Below are 5,000 nucleotides of genomic sequence, written 5' to 3' on the forward strand. Positions count from 1 at the left end.
AAAACTGGCCATTTTTGGCTGCGCGAGCGAGCGGCGAACAGCGAGCGAAGCGAGAGGCAGCACCGTCCCTGCTATACGAAAGCCCCATCCAGCCCTGTGCCACCCGGGGGGTTCCAGGGTGCTGAGATGGCTGACATTTTGCTCCGCTCACGACGGTCACCGCGCGACGCAAGAACAGGCCAAAAACTGGCCAAACCGGCCCAAAAACGGGCCAAAACTGGCCATTTTTGGCTGCGCGAGCGAGCGGCGAGCGGCGGACAGCGAGCGAAGCGAGAGGCAGCACCGTCCCTGCTATACGAAAGCCCCATCCAGCCCTGTGCCACCCGGGGGGTTCCAGGGTGCTGAGATGGCTGACATTTTGCTCCGCTCACGACGGTCACCGCGCGACGCAAGAACAGGCCAAAAACTGGCCAAACCGGCCCAAAAACGGGCCAAAACTGGCCATTTTTGGCTGCGCGAGCGAGCGGCGAGCGGCGGACAGCGAGCGAAGCGAGAGGCAGCACCGTCCCTGCTATACGAAAGCCCCATCCAGCCCTGTGCCACCCGGGGGGTTCCAGGGTGCTGAGATGGCTGTCATTTTGCTCCGCTCACGATGGTCACCGTGCAACGCAAGAACAGGCCAAAAACTGGCCAAAACGGCCCAAAAACGGGCCAAAACTGGCCATTTTTGGCTGCGCGAGCGAGCGGCGAGCGGCGGACAGCGAGCGAAGCGAGAGGCAGCACCGTCCCTGCTATACGAAAGCCCCATCCAGCCCTGTGCCACCCGGGGGGTTCCAGGGTGCTGAGATGGCTGTCATTTTGCTCCACTCACGACGGTCACCGCGCAACGCAAGAACAGGCCAAAAACTGGCCAAAACGGCCCAAAAACGGGCCAAAACTGGCCATTTTTGGCTGCGCGAGCGAGCGGCGAGCGGCGGACAGCAAGCGAAGCGAGAGGCATCACCGTCCCTGCTATACGAAAGCCCCATCCAGCCCTGTGCCACCCGGGGGGTTCCAGGGTGCTGAGATGGCTGACATTTTGCTCCGCTCAAGATGGTCACCGCGCAACGCAAAAACAGGCCAAAAACTGGCCAAAACGGGCCAAAACTGGCCATTTTTGGCTGCGCGAGCGAGCGGCGAGCGGCGAACAGCGAGCGAAGCGAGAGGCAGCACCGTCCCTGCTATACGAAAGCCCCATCCAGCCCTGTGCCACCCGGGGGGTTCCAGGGTGCTGAGATGGCTGACATTTTGCTCCGCTCACGACGGTCACCGCGCGACGCAAGAACAGGCCAAAAACTGGCCAAAAACTGGCCAAAACGGGCCAAAACTGGCCATTTTTGGCTGCGCGAGCGAGCGGCGAGCGGCGGACAGCGAGCGAAGCGAGAGGCAGCACCGTCCCTGCTATACGAAAGCCCCATCCAGCCCTGTGCCACCCGGGGGGTTCCAGGGTGCTGAGATGGCTGACATTTTGCTCCGCTCACGACGGTCACCGCGCGACGCAAGAACAGCCCAAAAACTGGCCAAAACGGCCCAAAAACGGGCCAAAACTGGCCATTTTTGGCTGCGCGAGCGAGCGGCGAGCGGCGGACAGCAAGCGAAGCGAGAGGCAGCACCGTCCCTGCTATACGAAAGCCCCATCCAGCCCTGTGCCACCCTGTCACGACCTTAGCTGGTTTTGCCTAAGGCGTGCGGCACCCTCGCGCGTCCGTCCGCAAAGGTCAGCCTCCCCGAAGCCTCCCATTGTCCCTTAGGACCAACAAAAGAGAGAACGGGTTAAAGAGAACGCCTCAATCGGGATCCACAAGCAAACATGTCCGAAAAACACTTCATAGACAATGCAAATTACAAACAGACTTTACAAGCTCTGAACAGTGGCACAACAAAGGGTAAAATGGTCCATTACAGACCGAAAAGCTCTCGAACGTGTCCACATGACACAACCTTTATTTACAAGCCTAAAGAGGCCACCAACCCAACTAAAATGGGACTATTAAGCCTTCGGCCGCCCCTTTACATTCTGTACAAGGCATGAACATGCCAAAAGACAACGGACAGACATAAGCATTACATCCAACATCTTGTTTAGAAGTTTGTCCGTTACATTCTCCCCCACTTATCCCTTCGACGTCCTCGTCGAAGCCTTTGTGAACACTGCAACTCTTCGCCTTTGCTGAGTCTTCAATCTTCCGCTCCAGCTGCAATGCGCCTCCTGGCTCCCAGCTGCTCTCCGCTGCTGTTTCTGAGTAGTCGAACCTTTGATCCGCCATGCTGCTTCAACTCGCCAATGACTCTGACTCTGGTGTGGGGTTGGCTGAGTTGTATTGATCCTCGTTGATTCCTGCGGATCCACCAAATGAAGGAAAAGACCATTCTTACTGCGCCAGTTTCTCAAAATTTTCACATGCTGCTTGAACTGGGTGGATGCTTGTTGGAGCTTTAACGAGCATCGCCTCGCAAACTTCTGAAGTTTTGGGTCCTTCCTCCACAAAATCTGCTCATTGACTCTTCTTTCAGTTAGTTGTCACATCCAAGTAGGTTCGCATCACTTCCGCTTTCGATTGGCATTTCGTTGGGAAATGAAGCGGACAATCTACTCTCAGTAGCACTGATCACCGTTGGTGAGGATTTTGACAACTATTGTCTTCCATTATCTTCGAAGGGTCTTTGAACTTGTGCAGAGCTCCTCTGCTGGATAGATAAGAGAACTGGGGTACTCGGTTTCGCCCATTCTCTTAAGAGTTGAGAAGGCAAAGGTTACTTGACTTCGCCCGCCTCCTCGAGGTTGTACTTCATGCATCGAGCTGGTTACTGGCCTTCGCCTGCTCTTTGCTCACACTTCTGAAGCACTTGAAGTGTTTGCACTCCTTGCGTTGAGTTAGCTACTGTGATTCACCTTCTCAATGCCATTGAACTTCTGGAATGCAGGAAGTTTTCACCCCAACTTGGAGTAATTCTCTGATAGATGAGGTCGCCTCTGGGGTTGTACCATCTTCTCCATCAACCCTGCCGCCTACTCCACTGAGTAGCAAAGGTACAGCACCACGTACTGCCTGCTTCGTTCCTTGGTCGTGCACTCTTGCATGACCCGAAGTCCTTCACTTACGGCTATCTTGATGAGAAACTTGTTGACACCGGTCTTACGAAGTTTCTTGGCCTCTGCCCTTCAGCCTTGTCTCGGTACTTGGAGATTGCCTCTGCATGCTCCACCTCCTCGGCCCCTTTCACGACCAAGCGCTCTCCCTCCGTGAGAGCAAGGGATCAATGACTTGCACGGAAGTCCCGCCTCTGCGGTACCATGGCGCTGCCATGCCCATGGCCCTACTATCCGTCGCTTCGCCTCTGTATCCCTTTCCTTCACAATCAGTAGAGATGTCTCCGTGGCACTCCTCTGAGTCCACCTCCATTCTAACTGATGCTTGATTTTGGGTAGCTAAGTCCCTCTGGACTCATCGTCGCTTCCTCGCCCCTTTCGACCTCCTGCTTCAACACCTCTGTGTTCTCCAAGCAGTCTGTTTGGTCGATGGAAAGACAGACTGCAACTCCCATGCATGGCCTCTGCCATCACATTGTAGGGTTTGCACCGATTCTGTTCTCCTTAGCTTCCTTGGTAGCAACGTTCGCTTACTCGACCTTGTCCTCTGACTTGTCGGGCTCCCTTAAGCGAATATGAGCTCTGGAGCAGTCCAACTCTCCAGCTGCTTCGATCATACCTCTGCATGATCAAGTCCCTCTCATGGGACTCACTGGTACTTGCATTCGAACTCTTCCCTTGGTGGAACCCAGCCCCCATATGCTGATGACCAAGGTTTTCATCCGATGCAAAATTCGGTGCACGCCCGGAAGACCCGCCTCTGCGGTACCATGGCCTTCACTCCTTGAATCCATAGCCCTTCTTGCCGTCGTGTTGTTCACCAAAGCGGAGCTCCCAGTAGCTCCCGATCATACCTCCATATGATCTCATCCCTCACGGGATATGTCGTGTGTGTCGCATTGCCACGAACTGTTCCACCACGATCCGCTGCACCATGTCGCCTCCTGGTGACATCTCCATTGCATTCTGATCCTTGTGGAATAAACTCGAATTGTGAACCCTCCATGTGTGGCCTCTGCCAATACATCGCAGGGTCTCCTCCACCTTCGATTTTGTTCGCTCCTTTGGCAATCGACCTTCATCCACCCACTCTTGGGTCACACCTAGATGAAGCACCGCTCTAGGACAGTCCGTCGCCTAGTAGCTCCCGAAGTCCACCGACTTCGCTGTAATTTGTGCACCATTGCCTGGATCCTGGGCCTCTGCCCCTACCAGCACAATCTCCGCTGCACACTGCTTCCTTCATAGCAACTTGAATGGCAACACTGTGGCATATTCTTCAAGAGTACCCGCCTCTGCGTCCTCTTGCCCCGTGCTAAGGCCTTCTGTACCCAACTTCGCCTCCGCAAATTGAGTCGCCTTAGTTCCTCCATCGAATGCTCCTCCGAGATAAGGTGCATGTGCCCCGAAGCTCCCTTCGTCTTTGGCACCATGCAAGATGAGTCCGCTCCTCGTTTCTGCATTGAGTCGATGGTGGCCCTCGCGCCCACCATTCCACGGGTCAGCCCTCCCTTGAGTCCGATCTCCATATCGACTCCAAGTGTGCCTCCATTTGAGTTGCTTTGGGTCGCTCCCCCACTTGATCTCGCAATGCATCCGCCAATGCATTCTCTCAAGCGAGATCATGCGACGACTCCTCGCCGCTTGCTCAGTCCATCGAGCTTTGTGGAGTTGTTGTTTGTGAGGTACTCCTCCTCAACATGTGAAGTCCGTCTCACATGATTCTCCCTCTGGAGAGCTGAGACTTATCCCTCCTGGATAACTGTCCCGTTGGAGCAACATCTCTCTTCGTTTCGGAGACCACCATCCCCTTGGACTACTCCGATCTGCTGAACAAACTGTGCATTGTTCTGCCTCTTGCAAACGCACTTACTAGATTGCGCCTCCACGTCAATACAGCCACCGCTGCACCCCTCAAGGCCTAGCAACA

Source organism: Musa acuminata, unplaced genomic scaffold, assembly GCF_036884655.1.
Source record: "Musa acuminata AAA Group cultivar baxijiao unplaced genomic scaffold, Cavendish_Baxijiao_AAA HiC_scaffold_1136, whole genome shotgun sequence".
Classification (NCBI taxonomy): Eukaryota; Viridiplantae; Streptophyta; class Magnoliopsida; order Zingiberales; family Musaceae; genus Musa; species Musa acuminata.